The sequence below is a fragment of the Varroa jacobsoni genome, unplaced genomic scaffold (genome assembly GCF_002532875.2).
Source record: "Varroa jacobsoni isolate VJ856 unplaced genomic scaffold, vjacob_1.0 scaffold_705, whole genome shotgun sequence".
Classification (NCBI taxonomy): domain Eukaryota; kingdom Metazoa; phylum Arthropoda; class Arachnida; order Mesostigmata; family Varroidae; genus Varroa; species Varroa jacobsoni.
The window spans coordinates 89,394-112,345 of NW_019213607.1; the positions used below are offsets into that span (position 1 = coordinate 89,394).

The 22,952-nt window shown below is 42.2% G+C and overlaps 1 long non-coding RNA gene across 2 annotated transcripts in view; it reads left to right on the forward strand.

The window, feature by feature from the left end:
- The window catches only part of LOC147753148 (uncharacterized), a 53,307-nt gene extending 39,329 nt beyond the window's left edge, over positions 1-13,978 (forward strand). For both annotated transcript variants that reach the window (XR_015312057.1, XR_015312059.1), the window contains exon 6: positions 13,580-13,978. This is a non-coding gene — a long non-coding RNA (uncharacterized LOC147753148). The remainder of the gene's footprint in view (positions 1-13,579) is intronic.
- Positions 13,979-22,952: the final 8,974 nt, after the last annotated feature.

Genomic DNA, 22,952 nt, shown 5'->3' on the forward strand with positions numbered 1-22,952 from the left:
ATACTGGCTTGTCAAAAAAAACTGATCTGTTTTAATTAAAACGAAAACGAATATTTTCTATATGTTCAAATTATATTCCTAAACGAAATGTGCGCGATTTTTGTTGCACGATTGCCTGATATTTTTGTTCTCATTATTATTATTATAGGTCTTCTATATTGAAAAATTGTGACAAGCAATGTTCGTATCTCTCAATCGAAACTAAAAACCCTTAAGGCAGTTCTACAGAGACCATAGTCCGATGGGGAGAAATCTACGCCATTGAAGTTCTCTTATTTTTTGCCGGCTATGTATGCTAAAGATGTATGGTGTCTGTTGTTATCGTGGTCGAAGACAGCATCTTTTCTGTTCCTATCGATTTGTTTTTAACAACTTGCTCTAATGTTTTTAGTTGTTGTTGACAACAGGGGGGTCCGAATGGATCCTTTTGCCTGGCGGCAGTGTCCCGCAATGCACGATTTCTGTCCAATCCCACCAAAAATATTGTATCACCCCCTTCGACATGATCTCGACTTTGCCATAGATCGTAAACTATGTTACTTAATACCTAAACTATGCAAGTAATATTGCAGTGTGACCTGGTTTTCATTAGCCGTGATCAATCGCGTCGTTGCGTTTCCCTAAACCATCGCAGATTGAAACAAAATCAATCAAATCTTTCTAGCGTCAATTCGTGTGGCACCCAAACATCGAACGCTTCTTTGTAGTCAGCTTTCTTCAAACGTTCTAAAACTGCCTGTTAGTGAGTGCTTTGTTCTCAGGAGATACTTATGTTTCTTTCGGTCATGTTCAACTCTTGCGATACTTTCATTACTTTTTTTTTTTTCGTTATTGATTGACCCGCACGAGGACCATATTGCACACCAAAACGACAGAACAATCTTCTCCAACAATGCCTTGATCGCAAGTAACATAGTTTTTTTTTTTTTTTTTTTTTTCTATGCGCTAAGGCAGTATTTCGATCTTTATCGTACTCAAAAATTGTAAAATATATTGAATTTTTAGAGCAGTTTTACGCACCTTCTAAAGCGCTCCGCTCTAGGTCCGAGTATTGTTCCAGTATGTCCACTTCCGTACGACAACAACGCCGACTTACACCACTTGTTAAGCCATCTGGTAAGAAAATGGTACTTTTTTTTTGAGAACAGTATATATATATATATATATGCACATGGAAATAAGAGGTTAACCTTTTTGCATAAGCCATATAATTGCAATAAATATTTACTGTTCTAGCTGGCTATAAAAATGTATGGCTTTATGCTGGCTGACCAATTGCCAGTCTCCAGCGGAGAAATCTCGTTATTTAGGCAAAGTTTGACAGTCTAATCTCAATTCGTAGACCGCCTACGCGAATGTATACTTGCTTCGTGCTCCGAGTGTGTTTTCCGGTGCACAAAATCAAGCTATGGACCCAACCCAGTAATTTTCATCGCCGTCAGCGTCTCTACTTGTCCCTTAAAAATGGCCATATGATGTTACTAGCGCACAGAGATCTATCCGTAAAACATTTATTATTATATAGACCTATTATATAATCGTTATGCGACTACTGTCGTCTCGTAGCTTGAATCTATGATGAAAATCAAACTCTTTCGAAAATGCCACGCTCAGATTTAAATTGCGCTCCATTTTAGAGCTGAGGCTCGGCGGTAACTAAGCTTCCACATAATATGTTTCGACGTCTGCATTAAACCTCGGGTGACTGACGACAACAATCGCGTGAGGCGTACGCGCCCTAGGCAGTTGCTGTCTGCAGTTTCTAAGCAAGTTTGCAGCGGTCTCCATTGGCTTAATAAGCATGAAATAAGTAAGTGATCAATAAAAGTCGAGTTTCATAAGAGAGGCTTGAAACCTCTCGATGGCTTAATTTTTTCCACACATGTCTTAAGCAATAAAAGCCGACACCACGTTACAAAGCGTTAGTACCTCTCGCTTGTATTGTGATAAAGCTAGTACAACTGCTGTAGTGTGGAAGACTGAAGACAAATATATTCAAAGGGGACTTTATTTTCTCATGGTCGACGTCCAGCCTATGCGCACAAAGGCGCATGCTTAGTCGTGGAGCCGAAAGTTAGCATCAAGCAAAATAGAGGAGACCAAGGACTTTCAACAGCGTATCCTGTGGTTGAGACTCCGTTGCTTCGAGTGCCGCTGGTGCTGCCGTGGCGGCCCGTGCTTTGCGCTATCACGTTCACCCCAACTGTTGTTTCTGCGCGAGGCGCTAGTTTTCGATCGAACTTCTCTAAGCCCCCCAGTGCCCGATCTTGATCATACACTGCTGACGGTGATCCCCATCGTAGTTGCCTGTTGTTTCTCGATCCTCCCTAACTCAATAGCGACAACAGCAGTAGCAGAAAATCTAGTGGGGGCAAGCTCGCATCGCATGACGAGCAGGCCCGAAGTGACGTTGAAAGGCAACGCGTTGCGTCTTCGCCCGCTGTTCAACCCCAAACCGCTTTTTCGTCCGCCCCTCCTCCCCACCAGCATCCTCAGCTTCATACAGTTTCCAACGGCCTTCCATCTAGACCCTCGATACGCCCTCCAAAACCCCGCAGACCCAGGCTCGGACGGCGGCGAAAAATACATCAGCAGCAATAGCAGTAATAGTGGCAGCGGTCCGGACTTGTTCTATGACGGACCCTGGAGGCTTTAAGGCCCGAAGGCAGCAGGCGAGTGCTTGTTGTGAGTACTTCGACGAGGGGCAAGCGAAAGACATTTTGAAAATGAAATATCGACATGTCGGTCCTCGTATGTTTCGTCCTCATTTTTTTCACTCGCTCTGTCGTTCGTTTTCAGACCTTCGACGCCCGCTGGCTGCTCGACTAGTTCAAGTGTCCAACTCAGCGGAGTTCACTGAGTGTCTGCTCCCTCGTGGAATGAAGCGCGGATGACGCTGCCGCGGGGGGTACTAGTGGTCGGTTTGTCCTATTTAGATAGAAAAATAGAAAGAAAAAGCGAGGACGGCTTGTGGGAGAAAGCCGAATGTTACATACAGTGTTGTGCATATGTACGAAGCCATTCCGACAGTACGAGACCCAATGACCAGAGAGGTAGTAGAAACAAAAGTCGTTAAAATAGAAAAAAAAAAACCTAATCCACTACACCAGGGAATACTTCGAGCGAACACCGCAAATAGAACAGCCATTTAACATTTTTCTGCTTCTTGCGCATTTGCCTAAATACACGATCATGTTTTGCAGGAAACAACTGGGCGAAGTTAGATAAACGTAGTTTGTCAACCAATATCTTGCAGTAGGCAAAATTGTGTCACTAGGTTTTGAAATTTTTATAATGAGAGTTTTGAAAACTTGAGGTAAGTTTGCTGTGATTTAACGTACAGCTTAAGGAACATATACGTTGGTAATATTCTCTATTAATAACCAACTATTAGCTTTTTTCGCTTAGTCGCTGGGCCTTTTCCTGTTTTTTCAACGATTTATGTTAACAGTGACAAATTATATTTTTTTATATGTATTTTTTTTTTAAATCATTTACCTTAGGTCTAAAACTTATCTTCTTGGTATTTTCGCTCGAGATAAAGTCTCTTAAATTGATGTTGATCCCTGACAGGAAAACGAGGTCAGTTCTAATGTCGCTGCAATTGGCCCTAGATGGTGCCCTAGTGCTGCCAACGAGCCATCCCATAGACACCTCTATTACACTTCGTATTATACACCTATTGTTATTATATAGTGTGCAAGCGGCTGATCTCGGATCGCTTGCGTTTGCCAATGTCGACGACCCACTCCCCCCTAGTAGAACGCTACTGTACTGGCTGGCTGCGGTTTATCTGGGTAGGAGTTGTCACCTACCAATAAATCGGTAATTTCCACAGTAGACCCAGTAGATCAGCGCCGGCGAAAGCTCTTTAGAATAGCACTTCTATTATTACGACTAGTTAAGCCCTATACAAACTTTTTTATCGCATAGCATTCTCTGTTCGCATGTTTCGTATAAAGAGGGCAAAATCACGGATTAAACCCGCTAATGACCTCATTGAGACTGTTTGTACTCACCACGGCCGTCTCCAATGCGGCACTCCTGTCCGGGTCGTCAAGTGAATGGCATGGTCCAATAACACGAATACGTAATATCTTGTAGCTTAAAATAAAGGGTGCTCATTCAATAGATCGGGGTGAAACCGCACCTATAACGAAACACGTCAATCATACATTATGGAAGTAAGTTGCCTTGTTTGTACTTCTTCGTGAATTTTTGCTTATTTATAAAGATGCGTCTAACTGAACGAATAATTTTCATAAAACTATTTTATGTCTATTTAAAAAGCCAAGCGTTTCGTAATGCCGTTTTCTATAGTATATAAGGTTGCGACCGTTTGTATTGTTTAGTAACCTGGACGAAGACCCTGTTCGTGGACTATGATCTTTGGGTAGTCGATTCCACCTCACCATGCAGGTTTAAGTATGGATATGGTGTAACAAGCTTAATCAAAACCGTACTGTAAACTGTCAAGCTAAGAATCACTCATTGGCAGAAGATGCAAAGATTTGTGCTCATGTGCCGATGACGATAGCCCTCACTGCCCATATTGCACCTGTGCGAACTGTCAAACGTCAAACCTCGTCTAGTAATTCCGTCGGAGGCCTAGATGTAGACAGGTCATCAGAACGCACTCACGAAGACTGCGCCTAACGCCGGGAATACCGAAGCTTAAGCGCAGCGTCTGGCTGAAATTTTCCAGTCTACAGTACAGCTTTCCATATTCTCCGGAAGCACAGGCCGTCATTCAGCCATATCTGCAACCTTATCCGGAGGATCCGGATAACCTTCAAGCTTATGGTTGAAGTGTAGCCAAAGCTAGGCTTTTTAGCCTTTGTTCTTAAAATGATCTATAAAAAAACGTATGCGTTATAAAGTAAACCATATCTTAGATGTCTGGACACCCGTTTGATCGTCAACACAAAACGTTGCCCATACGAGTAGCTAACGCACTACAGCATCTCAACGGTTTGCCTGATTAGCTCTTCGGCCGTAGTAATTTACTTCGTAAAGACGTTTACGTAACGGGCTATGACACCATGCGCGGTGCCCTTTTCGCCTCAGGTACTATTTAATAAATGTCTACATATGGGTACATTTCCAGCCCAGTGAGATGCTGATCTTCGAGTGGCTGTTCAAGACTGAACAGGACGTAGCAACAGGGGTTCTGCCAGAGAACAGAATACTTATCGATGGCGCAGTGACCTAAGACCCGCCTTTTACTCAGACGACTGGCCTGGCTCAAGGGGACAGCCTAAGCCCTCTTATTCACTATCTTACTAAAGGACATTTCTGATCGAATAAAACGGCCGGGAAAATCAGTCGGTCGTCTTGTATGTAGAGCACTTACTGACATACAGATCGAACCGGTTCCAAGTACAGCAAGTTCTAGCCCAGCTGCGCGCTAGTCAGTTTTAGACTGATTGAAAACCTGGCCAAAATATAGGCAGAAGGAGAGGAGAAACAGCGGCCACTGACACCTCGCACATCGCCAAGTCACTAATTGTTTATATAAATCGATTTTCGTACTTAAAACTGTTCTTCTCCGCGGACGCGGCAGAAGCTCCACTGAATATCTGACCGAAAAATGCAGGAAAGCAGTGTTGACCGTGCGGACAATCAAATTGTTCCAGTGGTTATCTTTCGCAACCGCTCTCAACTTGTTCCATGAGATACGCATCATTTAGAAAAATTTTACAGCGAAGAACATCGACGGATGAAATCTTAAAAAGTTTTTTTTCCTCTAAAGGGCACCAGGACTTCACATCGTGATCTGAAATTGTCTTATGTATTTCTAGTCAACATGCGTACCACTTTATTATTAATAATGATTATTTACGATTATGACAATGCAAGTAAAACCTGGTACTATCCTGGGACCTACGTCGTCGCTCTGAGCACCCCCCAACGGAAACGTTGGATACCAGTTTCAAGAACTGGACAAAAATTCTAGATGATTCATCGAGATTTCTTAGTTTCGGGTGCGATGCACGACGAGTGGAACGGGACGAAACGGGTAAATGGTCGCTCGCTTTGCCTGTACGATTTTTATTGTGAATTTGGCAAAAAAGTTAGTTTTCACAAGACTAATGCCCCAATTATTCACTATTAATTCACAAATGCCCCACGTGCGGATGAAATTGTGATAGATATTATGCGAATTGCTGTTCTCTAGTACCATTTTTTAGACGTCTGGGAAATCCCTTAAATTAGTTCTATAGACTCACCTGTACAGCGCATATGACGCAAGGCATTGTAAGTAGTTCCATCTACTCACCCTCTAATATCGGGATCCCTTGTCTACTACTAATAAAGGTGAATAAATTAAGTTCGTTTGCTAAGTTAGACGAGGGTTCCAGGACAAATTCTAGTCTGTGCTGAACCATTCGGCTCACACTCAAAGAATACATTCATTTTTCGCGTGTCTAACCTAGCTAACAACAGCGGTAATATATAAGTTATAAATGTCTAATGTTCAAATGTACATGGGATTTGTTTATTGGACACTAATGAGAGTGTCCAGAGTCCCGTAAAGGTACCTGCTTGTTCCAGGTGGAAAAAAAATAAGCAGAGTGTGAGGGTTCTTGAAAAAGGATCACTTGAATTGGAAGCACCAAAACGCGACTTCGGCCGTACCATTACAACCGACTTCGGTTAGGTTGTTCAATTAATCTTCATTACTTTTCGTTTTCTCGACGCTTCGCGTCCTAGAAGCCCCGAACATGTGTTGCCCTACCAAAGTAAAAGGCTATGAACACTTATTGTAGCAGGAGTAGGTGGGAGTATAAAAGTCACCTGTTCCGTGTACCCTTTAAAGGCCGCTCGGCTGCCAGAACAGAGCGTTATTGCTGCTGGCGGCACAGCGGCAGTGGCAGCGGCGATGGCGGTAACGAGACGGATTTATTTGCATGGTGGCCTAAGTGCAGGGCGAAATGATTGTTGTAGCAGTGGTTATGGTATTGGCGCTATCGACAATGTGTTTTCTGTTCATTCTGAATACAATCAATAAATCATATAAGCGAATGGGCAAAAAAGGACCATCAGCCATGCTCGTCACTCCATTCTAATAGACAGAGCTTGTAATTCATGCTGCGAGAAGATAGACGGAACGAAAAAACATGGCATCCACTGCCAAAAGAACTTAGATTGTTGCAATATTAATATCATTGGTTTTTTACGATGCATTGACTGCCTGAACGCTTGTTCATGCCAGACTACATTATGCTGTGCCAACTAATTTTACAACTAGTTTTACAACTAGTTTTACAATTAAAGTAAAGCTTGATAATAAAGTTCAATAGAAACTTTTGGCGCCCTATGTAATACATAAACATGTATAAGTGTTGATAAGGCGCATCCAATTTAGTCATGAAGCTGACCCTCTTCTAGAATATGTATCGTACAGTAACTTTGTCATGTAATTAAGTTGTGACTTAACTCGTAAAAACAACAGAGACACCTGTTTTCAAACAGCTGCTTTTACAGATCTGCAACGTATACAAATGGACCAGTGCTAACCTACCCAGAAGCCACTCATAATGAATGTTACCGGAAGGACAAATTTGAATAATGTATTATCCTAAATTGTTTTTGTTCCTCTCGCTATTTTTGTCAAAAGCCAGACGTCTGAAACTAGGCTTAACGGCATTGCCGCACGCGCGATTCAACATATTTTCTTCAAATGCTGATTGCTCTCATTATCGTGTAAAGGCCAAAAACCTACAAGGCCACAAACTACTTGCCCAGCGCAGATAGCAAACTTTTTGAATATCTAGGGCTGATATCTATAAAAGAACCTTAGGGTACGCCAGGACGGAATTGATGTCAGGGCAAAAACAGGTGAATTAATACTTTAGCTTAGCCATAACGGTGCACGTAACAAACACCGTTATCAGTTTATGTTATTAGGATGGGCTGGAAGAGCACAATCAGCTAGCATAACTTCTGAAGATAACCTTTGCAAAGAGAGCAAATCAACTGGGATAAATTATTTGTTTTATATGGTGTATGTCCTATTTAGGCCCCATTCGGTAATAACTTCTTTCAAACACTCACTAAGCTAATAAGCTCTTTGAAATCATGCATTCTGGGGAATCTTACAAAAATTAACAACCCAAGACATATTGGATAAGGTCGGTTAAGAGGCAGCCTAGTGGTCAGTTAGCTCAATGAAACTGACTCAAACCAGCTTCATACTCTCCGGGCGTATTCGTTCAAATAGGATTGTTCTCTTTGCAGGACACGTCCAGCCTTGTATGGATTGCTATGCGAGCTATAATTAATCCCGAGACCAGGCCAATTAACCCTTCTGATCGTTTCGTAGCCCTGAAGGCTAAAGGCCTGCTGGCCGCTTCCGCTACCCCGTTGACGAAACTTTCACAAAGCCGCTAGTGATATATAGGGCGCCACCGCGAGAAATTGACGAGCACTAAGAATGAAGGTATTAATCATCCGACATGGTAATAATCATATAATCCGAAGTAGCTCAGAAAAGCAGCTCAGAGAATGAGTGGTCGCTGCAGGTAATTCTCCAGCTGACAACGACGCCATCCGCATAATCTGGGTTGGCCAAAATTAGGTTAGTGTTAGGTTTTCAATAGGTTTTCTTTGTGTGTGTGTGACCCTGCAAAAAAATGGTAATCTTCGGTGTTCTGACATTTAACATAACTATGCCAGTAGCGGAAAGATTCGTACATATTATACTAGGATTGTTGCGAACGCAACGATCATATATCATAGAGAAACGTAGAGAACGTAACGTAAAGAAACGATCATTACATTTCCAGTAGGACAAGTCCGACTCTCCTATAGTAGAAAGTTCTACAGAAAAAGGCGTTATATTTTGAAGCTTTTATATGTTACGCCCGAAAAGCCTTAACTAAATGATTAGTACATCGTTAATAAGACACAAAACCGCTTGGGAAAAACGATAATGGTAGTTTATGCTGTTGAGCGTAAAACTTGTAATAGACAAACAGTAATTTTCTGCAAATAAAGATGCGCCCATCAAGTTGAGGGGTCCTGGTTGTATGGAAAGGACAGATGTCTTCCCTGAAATAGAAATGGCCCGTGGAAGTATCGCAATACGGTGCAACCGCACCGTTAGCAGCTGAGCATCAGTATAATGGCCATCGTAGCAAACGACTCATGATTCAATGTGAGATAGCGTGATATTTTCAGTAAGTAATAAAAATATTAGGCAATATACACGTACGTCTTTACTAATAGATCTCGTAGTGGAGTTGAACGTAAATCAAAAGGATGAATAGATACGGACGTGCACTTGGCGCTGTAACCCTTCGATATCGATGAGGGAGAAGGCTGATACGAAGCCAGCGATAACTGGATTGGACTTCTGTCGAGCTGGTAACAATTCCAGTTATAAAAACCTATCATTTACCTGATTTTGATAACGGAACTTCCTGGGAAACTAAATGAATTAATGACTTTTTGTGACCATATACGAAGCACTAAATACTTGACTGGAACTTCTATTGCTTTATCTATACAGGGGTTCTAGACATAAAAAGAATGATAACAGAGAATCATTGATTTTGCTTAAGTGGGCAACATGAACCCTGATCTAGTGGATTTGTTAGTAGAGCAAATTATCCCTGCCTGCGCATTTTTCTCCGATCATTTGATTTGAGCAATACTTTTCATGTGTTTTTTCTTTTTTCAAGAGACGATTTTATGTCTTTCCGAACTAATCTGAATGGAAAATACGATATGAGGATCCATAATCATACTAACTGGTATTATCAGCTAGCGGAAATCTGTGCTAACAGTTAGGTGTCCCATTTGAGGCCAAACCACTATTATATATGGCTAACAATTTTATACCGTTTTATTGTTAGGAAAAATAAAAGTAGTGTCCCTTCTATTACATGGAGGTCGACAAATTCGCAGATAAACGTTTTCGGGAACAAGACTATAGTGCAATGTTTGGAAAAAATGGCGGAACAGTAATAAATGCATACTCTATTATAACAGATCGGCACAAATTCGAATCATAATACGGAATTAAACTGATTTTCCTACCTAGATGTTTTGCGCGTATTATATTTGGACTATAAATACATAAAAGCCGGTGCGTTTTTGTGTTAAAAGGTCCGTTCTTTTTTGGTTTAATCCATCCTAAGCTTAAAGACAATAAAGCAGATGCTGAGTTTGCTAAGGCTTTTGCAGCTGTGGCTACGTAAATCAGGTTGTCGGCTTTCGACATTCGCACTAGAACGCCTTAACCAGACCGGATATAGCAATCAAAGCAGACCTATGTGTCACGTTTCAGAATTGTCGTCGAAGGCGAACGTGTCTAACCGACACTTAAGTGGTTTGCGTGCTGCTAAGGTCTATGCTGAATCGCAGAAGAATACTGCTTTACGAAGACAACGACTAGGTCGGCTGCCGCCGTCGCGTTCTAATGGGACACGTCGCACGCAGCGGACGACCTTGCGGACAAAATGCTTAGCAGGGCCTGGCGCATCGGACAGGCCATACCTCCTGTGCTTAATTTAAGAAGCATGGTACTCCCAACTGTGCCTTTCTCAGGCATTCCGATCCAATTGTCTATCGACAGATGCGCCAGGGAGGCGCTCACGATGATGACAGTAATGGTCTCATCGACACCTCTCTTTTCAGCACTCCCTGGACTGACCGAAGAAACCTGGGTTTTCTTTGCCATTCCTGCGTTTGTTGTTGGATAGTAGCATTCTGGCTTGGTTCTCTTTCCGGCTAGCTTCTATTTCTTCGCCTTCCTCTAAGCCCGAACAGGGGCACTAGCTCGCTTAGGGTAACTTGTCCATTGTAGAGCAGACTACGATTATCTTGCGGGCAAACAAAGGCAGACCTTTTCACTTGCACTATCAGGCCAAGACAACAACTGTTACCCGTGCGAATGAACATCAAGTGTAAGGCAGAACGGGATGGCCCGATTTACCCTGACTCAGCCTGAGCAAAAAGTCACGTAGGCAGAGTTGCAGCGAGCAGGGTTATTGTTGTTGTTGCCAGCACGCAGCAATTGACCCAAGAGCAGCAAGAGGCCGAAGGGTAAAAGTAAGAATGTGGAGGAAAGAAGCCAAATGTTGTCTTCGTTTTTGCTGTCTTCTTGGGGTTTGCTTAGACCCCTTGAAAGCGGAATGCAGACGTGAGCAACAACGCCAGTGGGTGTCACGGGACGTGGAGAATGCATGAACAATGGAAACCTTGGAGGTTCTCGAGCGGCTAGCTACTAGCCCGGCTAGTCACCCCCGGTCCACTCGAAGCCAGCCACCCGGCTAGCCGAGGCGTGACGACGTGCCACGCCGCTCTGTTTTCCGTTCGAGTTTGCCTCAGCGACCTCTTGATCCGTTGTTGTTGACAAGGGTGGAGAAACGCGTATCCACCCGCCCACCGTCACAAGCGTTTCGTTGGAAGGGAGAGAACGAGAAAACACGGTCCAGAAGGGCGCGGAGAGAAGACTGGGAACGAGCACTGCGAAAAAAAATCGAATACAGAGATTCATTACGAGACCAATACAATTCTGCACAAGTAAATGAATGGTAAGGTAGGAAATGTGGCGTTTTCCTCAGTTTGGTTTTCATCACAAATTAGCAGACTTTCTAACAAAAATGAAAGATCCTTCTTCATGTGTTGCTAAACGCTGTTGATCTATCATATACGTCGGTACGTACTCTATATATTGAAACGATAGGTGGCAAGATGAAGAACACTTGTTGTATATTTGACCGATATCGGTCTTACTGTTTTGCGGGAGCTTATATTACCGTGCTGGAAGGTAATTCCTTTCTGGTTTTTCGCTGATCCCCAACGAATTGTGTGATCCGATTTGAATACATAGAAACTTAAGTAAACTAATACTGTTTGAAGGAATAAAATTTACACCTCGAATAAGCACCTCCTGTTACTGAGAGCGCCTAATTTCTCGAGCATGCTTCGATACACCTGAGAAGCGTTCATAGAAAAATGTATTTACATGTAAGTGGATAAGTTGTTAAAAGGTTGCCCTTGGGGAAAGGAAGTATCGTTGTGTCTGTTCAGTTCGATGTCTCTGTCTTTCAAAATATTATGACCGCAACAAACTGGAGTCTCAAATCCTGTACTAAACAGCGACTAAACATAACGACAAACTTCAATACTTGCACCTATAAATGTCAAAAGAAATTAAAGAATTTCAAGAACTTTTGGAAATTGACTGTTAGCATACTGTATATGATTATTCAACTCAAGGTGGGATGAGCATTAGTCGGCAGAACTTAAGACCAGTTCCCGAAATTTCTAATTCTGAATAAATACAGTCTGCATAGAGCCACAGGATCGATACGAGACGCACAAACGGCGGTTGAGTACGTCAATTGCTGCGCCAATACCAAAATATAGTAAAGCCATTGTTCTACTTTTCCTATTTCGAAAAAATACATTTTTGACGTAAATGCTGAGATATCTGTGTCCGTACCCGTTAGTATAGGCTCGCAAACCTCGTTGGACGCCTCTTGCTTACAAGAAACGTACTTTTTTTTTTTGTTGGTTTTTAAATTCATTCAGCCTCTGTTGCATGTGAGCTCTCTTTAAAGCGTCAATTAGAGTACAGTATGTGCCCGGTCTCCGAAGCAGAAAATTTCTACATTTTTTTCATAATATCGCCCTATATGCGAGGCCCTTACGACGAAATTTAGTGGAATGAGACTGTTAACAACGGACGACTTTACATCGCTTACGTGACAATCGTTCAAATGGTATTTTACTAAATACGCGCCTGGTTATAACGAGCGTAGAGTTTCTATATACATATATGTAATAAAGGCTCTGCAGCACTTGCATTTAACTGTATGTAAGGTAAGTGACTTACTTTATGGAAGAAAAAGCGTAATATCTGGGCCTTCGAAGAAGTGGCACTGTCTATGCAAGGTATGATGGGTTATTTCTTACAATAAATGTAAAAACGAGACATTTCAGGATATGAAAACAAAGGTTTGTATATGGTAAGGTAGGCATAAAAGTATCGATTAATTTTCACACCAGCTAACAAACGCAGAAAAAAAAAGTTATACAATTTTTGTTCTTTACACTCAGGTCACCTCGTGTTAGATTTTTTTTTTAAAGCTAGTTCTGATTTAACCCAGATACTCATAATTTCAGCATTAGGAGAAGAAAAGCCACAAATAAAGATCATATTTGATTTCAACTAAATGTCAATCATATACGGACCTCGCATTGTCAGTCATACACTAACGTAGGACATTTTATCGGAGGTAAAGTTTCTCAGGATACATGTTGGGTAATTTCCGCGCATCGCACAGGAGTAGGAAGCTATTGCTCACAAAGCTGAATCTGATGAAAGTTGTTCTTGTCAGAGGCGTAGAATCCGTCACTATCTATGCTTGTAACGATAGCATATTGCTTCACATTCAACCTGCACATACTTCTTTATATATATATATTAATAATAATAAAAGAAACACACCATAGGTCTGCACGTGCACGACCGATCACTTTCATTCGCTCTGCAGGATTTGAACCGGCAACTCCCTTTCGAAACGCAATAATCTTAACATATAATTTCTCATCTATATTCTAGCATTGCGGGGCAGATACGGATACAGTACGGATGGAAAGCTGTTCGACATACGAAAGTTTTCGTTTTCACCGTGAGACGAGATACTCAGTCCCTGCTTGTTTAATTAGTGCTGTAAGTCTTCAGACTTTTTGTCATCATTTCTTCGTCAACGTCTTCACTCAGAAAAGCCATATCTGACCTATTTGTCTTATATTAACGGCTTGTAATTCAAATGTATAATGTCTACATAGTTCTAACGATTGTGGTGTTTTATAGCATGGTCAAGTTCATACAAATGTTAGCCTAATTTTTCCTGACGATCGGCTTATGTTGTAATTATTGTTTTTGTTCTATTGGAATAGAACTAGAGAGAAACAAAGCAGTAGACCCACAACTGACGCAGAATGGGGTCTGTAATTAGGTTTGCAGATATCTTCCTATCGATAAATGTTACGGGTAACAATTACGAGAATGTATTTATTGTTCTACAGCAGTCGTGTTACAGTACTTAAAGAGTTTTTCCTTCTAAAAACAGCCGTTATTAATAATGGAAAGGGTGGAAAGGCTTAGTATGCTGTAAAATAGTACATGAGCCGTGTATTATGCCGATCCTATCGGCTTAAATCGATCTTGCCCACTAATATAACGTTTGTCGCCTTCTGCTGTCTAAGCCAGAATACTAAAAGTTGTGTCTGTTTTCCGTTTACAAGGTAAGTTTCCCAACCTGGGAACTTTAATTGGCTAGTTCTTCCAATATGAACGGCTGCTTTCTCCACGGAGTTATTAATTTTGAAAGCTTATTGAAACTTTAGGTTATTACCTAGGATTGAGAACACGGTGAGATATAAGCTAACTTCCAAATAAAGGTACAATATCGTTTTGTAGCATTTAATAGCATGATATTTAAAGATTTCTATCAAAATCGATGTGCGATCACGAGATTGAGATGCAGTCAGGACCAACTCATTTTATCTTGATTCACTTTATTTTTTTTTTACCCTGGATATTACCTCCTTGCTTCTGAGGCGTGTTTTTTTTTTGCCAGAAAATACAGAATTGCTTCAGTGTATCGGAAATGTTTTAAAGAGATTTGGCCTAATCTTTAGTGCTCGCTCTTGCGTTTCACCATGGTGGATTTAATGTTCAGGCCTCGTTCGGGAAATTTCGTCTTATTAGTTCATGCTTCGAGCGACAGAAGAGACCTTCGTACTGGCAACTAGCCCATAGTGTAAATCAATGCAGATGCGAGCTAGCACAAGTGAAATAGTTTTTTTTTTAATTAAAAAATTAGCATTAACGATCGTCGTTGGTTTAACCAGGACCCACTTGCTTTTTTAGCAGAGGATAAGCAAAGCGCAGGCGCTCAACAGCGCTCTAACTATTGCCAGATAAGGCCCTCCGGTCAAACAAGATAAGCACACCCTCGGTAAGCTTCAGTTCAAGTCCGCATGTCCTTGTGTCTAGACAGAACCTAATGCGAGGTACATTGCTCAATTGGGATTGAGGGATGTATGAATTACCCAGACTCATCTGGACCACATAGCCTTTCTTTGCAAACGAGTGTCAAGGGGACGGTGCTAGCGTGCGTAAATTCTGTGGCACATCTTAGCTGTATCCTACGTAGGAGGAAGAGATCAACCCCAAATCGCAAGTGAAGACCTCTAAAAGAGCTAAGCTTGGTGGATTTAAAGACGAATTCGCTATACGCCACTAGCCTTCGAGACTTTAAAATCTTCACTGGAGGTCACTGATGTGTTTCTGCGTAAGTTCAAAAATAGCGTAAGGTATAGCTAAGGTTTACGACGTGCTGGAGAACATTTGCTCCGAAACGTATAACCTTCCGTTCAACACGAGACCGCCTCATGTGCGGACCACAACACGAGCGTTGTTCTGACCCTCAGTCTCAAGGGTGACATGTGAGAGTGCTGTACTTATTCTTAGTGGACGTGCTCTGTTAAAATATTTAAAAGCTCTGCGTCTACTATTGAACAAGGTTATTTTCCAAAAAACTATAGGCTTCTTCTCGTTATTACCTAAGCGAACAGATTAGGAATGAGACCATATCAGGATGGTTTCCAGCCACGAGTTAGCAAGAAGTTCGCAAAAACCAAACCAATGAATTTGAAAGAGGCGGTCCCAAGGCCAACGATAAAGAAGGCCCGGAGAGGTCAACAAATGTTCACCTTAAACGGCAAACGGCCATCGTTCAAGTGAGCATCAGCTATGGCGCCACCCTAAACAAGAGTGGGTGCCGTAGTTGCTCACGCTGCTTTAAAAGTCGAATCCTGCGTGGGGTTCAGACCGGTATATTGGGCAGTTTGTTGACGAAACTGCTTCTTTCTCACCAAATTCGAAATCGCTGGTGCAAGCCGAATTCGACACTGTAGGACTTTCACCAATATTAGGCTTAAGCTGAGCAATAAAAGAAGGGACCTCTATCGAAGAGGTTATGACCAACGTTTTCCACAAATGCTGCATTGTTTCCGGATCGCCTTTTCGGTCAAATACAGGAACAACAAGCAAGCCTCAAAGCTTTTGTGTTTTTTTTAAAAATGAACCGTTAATAAAAACGTACAGTATATCCAGTCACAATTCATGTTTTAACAGATCACCTAATTTTTGCACACGTTTACCTCACCACTTCCAAGTTTACAATGATGCCATTTGACATGCTACTTCAATAGACTTTTCGTGACTACTTTCTTTACAAAAATTTATGGCAGAACATATCTTTAAGGGAAAGGTTGTATCCTTTGCGGTACCATGATGCTGCACGGTAATTTCGGACTAGAAATTTTTGGAATGGAAGACGTACGTGGTCTTGCTTTCGAAAAATTCGAATTTGAAGAGAGAGTATCGCATATAAGTATAGTAATTTTCGTAGTAGTTTTTCTATCTACTATACTACTACTACTACATAGAGTTGTTCATACATTCCTGCAGGTTGTGCTGCCTATTGTATAGTACTGATGCTGGTTTCAATCAGTTAGCCGTTAGAAAATATTACTACCGGTATTTTTATCGGATTACGCTGCTAGTAACACCGGGATTAGTTTCATCGGTAAGTAAGCTCTCGATCTTAATTTGCTGCGACAATGTAGTCTGACAGGATCAATGGTTCGCGTATCACGATTAATAGGATTTTCGGTATTCCTGCTATGCTCACCCCCTAGTGCGCTGACTTAAGACAACACAAGGCGTATCTTGTGTCAGCAAAAGCTGTTTGTAAACTGCGTTCGCACGGCTTCACGTCGGGTTGTGCGGCATGCAAGCATGATCCTCGGTGCCCAGGTTTCAAATTTTTGATAATTAGACCTTTTACACCTCTCGCATTAACATCGTAATGTTTCTGGCCTTTTCTAGCGTGTAAACCAACTCCTTTCGTTGAATGTTGTTTATTTTTCTAGGGAGAGGTCTGAATTACGTAGCCTAGCCAAGGGGTTGTTGTTTGGCTATATTTCGAAGGAAAATGTGCAATTTACGAGGGCATTTAGCGTCTCTGTTGACTGCGGTTCCGTTTTGCCTTCTCTGATCTATATGAGACCGCACAACTTTTCTTTGAAAACTATTCCACTGTATCGTATTCATAAGGTTATTTAGCAAACTTTTACGTATTTTTGCAAATTTCTCAATAAAAGGACCTAATTTCTCAATAAAAGGACCTAACATGACATGTTTGTTTTCGTCTATTTCATTTATTTCGATTATTTATGCTACATGCTATGTGTATATGCTTGTACTATATATTGTATATTCGCTATTTTTTTTAATCGCATACGGGTTTTTTGAGAATTTCGAAAATTAGGGTAACGAGCATTTATGCAGTGAGAGATGCCGCTAATGAATGGTAGATGAAATTTAGTTTTTCTTTGGGCGCGAAATCCGGGCGCGAAATCCAAAAATACGTCAGGTTTTTCAAATAATTTCTTTGCCTGAAATTTGTTTTTCTTGGGCGCGAAATCCAAAAATGCGTCAGGTTCAAATCGAAGGTCCCTGCCTTTGGAGAGGCAATCTACATAGCGGAGAGGCTAGCCGCCGCATATCACGAGCAACCAGACGCCTCCAGCCTTTCGCCTTTTTCTATGAAGGACGCTCCCTATTAATGATATTGACTGTGCGAAACGTGAGACACAACGGAGCGAACCATCGTCTGTAGTGGTTAACTATGTATCGTGGCTTTACAGTACCGTACGTTGAGTTACTTAACCAGATTAGTAGTACTATAGAAAAAACCTTTATTGTTTCAGGGTTACCATCCAATACCGGCGGCAGGCACCCTTACCAACCTCGGTGGCAATGTCCAGGATGCGGCAGTGGGGGCTGCGGCACATAACACGCTCCAGGGCTATGGGCACACCCGTTGTAGGCAGCAGGAGGGTTATACCCAATGTAAGGATTGTAAATTGCTGCAGGATTGTAGGCCCCATACGCGTAACTTACAGGAGGAACCGGCATAGGTGGGCCTGTTGGGCTGGGCCCACTGGTCATGTCATGTCCATGCACTGGCAGTGGATGTCCTGCCATGGGGGGCTGCATTCCGCACGACGAGTAGCAAGGGCTAGTGCTCCTAGCGAAAGGCCCGTTCATTCTACGTGAAACGTCGTAGTAGGAAACCGCTCTTCAGAAGTCTATACGCCTGTTATTGTGCCAGCCGTTAGATTGCTACTGCCCATGTCCACACTAGGATTCAACCTTATATATAGTACGATCCGATAAAGCAATACCTTCAGAGCTAAAAGATTTTTTCCATGAAAAAAGAGTTTAAATAGCTACCATTCGATATTGCATGGACGAGGTCTACGATTTACCGTAAGAGTGGCTATACCTTTCTTGAATCATATGAACATGATCTGGGTTACGAACAAACTGGCTTCCATATCGCGAGGGTCTTGGACGTGCAGCAAGTTCGTATTAGAGCTTGACAGGTTTTATTCGATTCATATGATGATACGTATATCTATTTAGTACATATATTTACCTATATGTTTACTATAATTAAGTTATTATAAAAAGACCGCATTTTTTTCTTGTTAACTACTAACTGTTTTTTTTTATGTTAGCTATTTGTCTACGCAATACGCATAAGGTGGCTGCAAGCTGTCAATGAAACAATAACAACGAATTTTAAGACAGAGAATCAGTTACATTGACCTGTGCGATTTGAGTACTGAATAGGTATTAGTATGTCTAATTCAGTCTCTCACGATCAGGAAGTATCGAGACTCTTGAGTAGTGCAGTGAAAAAATGTGTTAAGAACTATAATTCTTCAATGAACCTCTTACGAACTCAACGATTGTTTCTGATAGGCGACGGAGCGTTTTCCGTTATGAATACTCACTCGTTATATAACGGGCCGCCCTTCAGTAAATAGGAGCTAACAAGCGACACAAAATTCGAACTATGATCTGTGCCTGAACGAATTTTACAAAGGCTGATGACCCTTTGTCATAGTCACATGATCAAGTCTCAGCACTTCACGCTGGCACAGGCTGCGCTGTGCCGATAATTTCTTCAGAGCTTCAACACGAAGACATCTAGCAGCTGAGGCTTTATGCTGCGACAGTCAGAGTGACGTTTCTAATTATAGATTGAAGAATTAGTTCGGTGATTTGCACAAGGGGCTTACGTGGAGGCGGATACGACGTGTAGAGGCCAGTCACCGAGCCAATTCGACGCTGCCTATGCAGTTTCTACAATGATGAAACGCACAATAGTTTTTCCTACCCTCTACTTTTAGGGTACAAACTAATGATACTTTCTAATCAAACATAATGCAACTGTGTTTGGGGGCGTGAAAGGGACAATCGACCAGCTTTGCGGAGCATTATTATTAGATGTACCGCCATTTCGACTTGAGGTAGTAGTATATATTACCGCAACTCGGTTCGATTTGGAAAACTAAAGATTCGTGCAATTGTCAAGTGTTAGGAAGGCAATCTATCCCCATGTTGACATGCGAGCTGGGCAAGCGAACTGCGTGATAGCACCTGGTCGGAACTCGGCAGTACTCTACCCTACGGCTGAGACCAAGGTACCGAAATAAACTTCGTCTGTAAATACTGACTTTCGGTGCAATGTAAGAGTCATAGCGGGAAAGGAGGGGAGGGGAGGGGACTTGTGGTTGAATCAGAAACTTGAAAGCACTCATGCACTTTCTGATCTATGGTCACTATGACCTACTCGAATATGGTTGAAGAAACAAGCAAGAGCCGTTTGGAAATTCTACTAAACCTGCCGCCATGAATTTCTGTCTTCGAATTATCTATCGTCGCGCATCCGACCTCAAAACGTCCTGACGCCTGGTGGGTCGAGTTTGTGAACAGACGAAGTTATCGAATATAGTACAAGGTCGCCTTCCATAAATTAGTGTTGTTTTCACTTCATGAGGCCCCCGGGTGGCTTCGAATAATACTGAACGAAAAGGAGAAGCATATAGCGGTAAAGGTCTATGTCAATGTATGAAAAAATGCAAATTAAGCCATAGATTTTGTTTTAATCCAGCATGATTTATAACGTTACCGCTTGTGCTCATACCCAGTTTTCCATAGAAACGTGATATGCATTACGACCCTCAGGCCAAATCTCTTAATTGCAAAGACCACTCCAATAACACGTTAGTATTATCAAGACATACGACGACACATAACGTAACATGTACATTAGATTCACATACAGCGAACAGAAGGCGTATGATTCATCGCGTATTATAATGCGCTACCTCTCTGATTAGGCAACCCCCCCCCCCCCCCACAGCAGAAGTGACTAGCCAGTAATCGAAAATGACGTCTGTTAGCTAATAAAGAGAATAGTAGTAAGGGTCAAAATTTCTAATGAGTGTGGTTCGAGATCAGTTGCGAGTAATGGAAGCGAAATGAGCACATGTTATACGTTATTTGCTGCAAAAACATTCACTATAGCTTACTATTTGTCTACTTTCTTTTATTGATATAATAACAAATTAAACTACTAAAAAAAGAACCTATCAGGTTCCAGTCAGGTTATACAACTTGAAGGAAACCTTACTGCTAACGAAATATCGTTTTATTTCAGGTAAAACTTACTAAACAGTGAGCACAACTGCTGGTCGAGGGTGTTTAATAATCGCTACCTCGCGACCTTCGTTTTCTATTATGCTTTGAATACTAGCGCCAACCAAATTAGATTTCTAATACCGCCAGTTCGGTCCTATCCGTGTAATCCCCAGGGATAACCAATATACGGCATAATATCGATACCGAAGGGTAAATAGTGACTTCAGATTATCTGTTCCAAACGTTATGTGCTCGAAAACCAACAGTGGTGACGATATACGAGACTATCCTACGCAAAATAGGTAGGTACACCTCAACAAACAGAGGTTCCCTCCATGTCTCCTTACAGCTGGACTGTTTACGGCAAGTGTTTCCAGCCGTATGAGGCTAAGGGATAAAGCTGGGTTTGCTTCTCCATCGTGATTGTCTTCGGTGGTCGCTCAACACCAGTGTCACACCCAGATATCGAAAAATGTTTGTTCATCTTTTCAAATATTCTGCTCAACCATCTTTTTCGACCCGTTCGTGAATTGTTATTATTGTTGTCAAAATGAAGATACACGCATAGTGCAGTGCCCAGAAATTCTAGAACTCGAACGCTATTCAACAACTGCCCGGGCACAGGAACGACTTGTTCGGCGATCATATTCTTGGGACACTTGAAGGGTACAAATGTAGTTGGATGGATCGGCCTGGGGAGGTGCAATGATACAACTGGGTAAAGAAGGTTGAAGAGTCAAAATTGACTTGTGTCTCTGGCCCTCTGCTGCGGGGGCTATGCCGACGAAATGGATTGCTCGTATATATATATATCCTTTTTTCAAACATGTGTTTATGGATGGAGGGTTCGCTTCTTAAGTTGCTGTTATCCAGCTTTTTGTAGAAGAGTCGTTGTGTTGGTATGGGTTGTACTTGGTTTCTCCTTCGTCGTTTTGCGCCTCTACCTCTCGTTGGCGCACGTTGGCATAGCGACCTGCTATTGCAGGAAGCTTACAAAGGAAAAGAGAGGTAGGTGAAGCGCGGGCAGGTCTATTGAATAGCATGACACACAATGTAGGAGTACGAATCGTTTCCCAAGGTTTTTAGCTGTGCTGGGCCTGTATTGCATCAGTCGGTATGACTTGTCGACCAACAGACCGACCGTGCATAGGCGAATACTGAAGGAGGAGCAAGTGTAATGGCAAAGGGACCTGGCCAGAGGCAACACTTGTAGCAGTCAGGTCGCAACAGCAATTCTAGCTAGCTCTCCCATGCCATAAAATTCGCTTAGATGAAGAAGCAACCAGCAGAAGCAGAACGGACGAACACGCCAAGGAGTGGGCGGCTGCATGGTTTCGGCATCCTGCGCAACCCGGTACAATCCCGCTGGCCATTCACTCTTTGCCTATTCTATTTCACGTCACTGATGTTGCCTTGTGCTCCGCTTCGCTATTTTTGTTTATTCCTCTTCGATGCGTCTCTTTTTCTCTGTGCTTCGCTTCAGCTGAGTGCTTCGTCGGCCTCTCATCGTCGTTCGCTTTATCGTTGTCGTCCCCCTCCACCGCCCGTCTGCGTCCTTCTTTTCCCCTGCATTCCTTTATTTTTGTCTTCTCCCGCTGCTCGTGGCTCCTCAGCCATAGCTGGCGACGGATGCGTTTACTTTCAAGCGGCAAATCCCCGTTGGTGGTAGCAACCAGCCCGAGTCGCGGAAACCACCACAGCCGCACCGACGCATAACAAAGAGGGGACGAATTTCTTTTCGTTTGACAATAAACAGCTCAGCGTACAGAAAAGGATTTGTGAAAATATATTGGGCAAAGCCCACTTTTCGCCGGCGCAACCAAGCGGGGGACCTGCGAAGGGTTCGGGTCAAAATGGGAGGATGTATCTCACTGTGAGTGTTTTTTAGCCTGTGTTTGTGAGCGTACCTAAGGGCATGCTTGCGTGAGCTAGTCGTAAAAGAAAAAAAAAATCGAAAGGTACTTTTCAAGCCGCTCCTGAACTGCTTTAGACAAGAACATGTTATAATATTGTTTAAATGTAAGCTTGCACCCCTCAATCAGAGTAGATCATGGATGCTGCTTGCTGGGTCGAAACTTCGTCGCATTTTATGCAATTTTTCGCTGTATTTTATTGAGCAACGGAGCCTAATTAAATACAACGAAAAAAATTTGAAACTTTTATTTTTTTTTAGTTTGGGTAGCCGTGTTGTCACCATGATTTATCATAAGCTAAGAACTAGCCCCAGTGTCTATTATTCTCAAATATAGGACACAATGTATCAGATGTAGAGAATTACTTGGTCATCCAGAGCGCTACGCTTTGCCCACAATCGACTTCTTATTGTTTAGCCATTTGTATATAATACTCATTATTTTATATT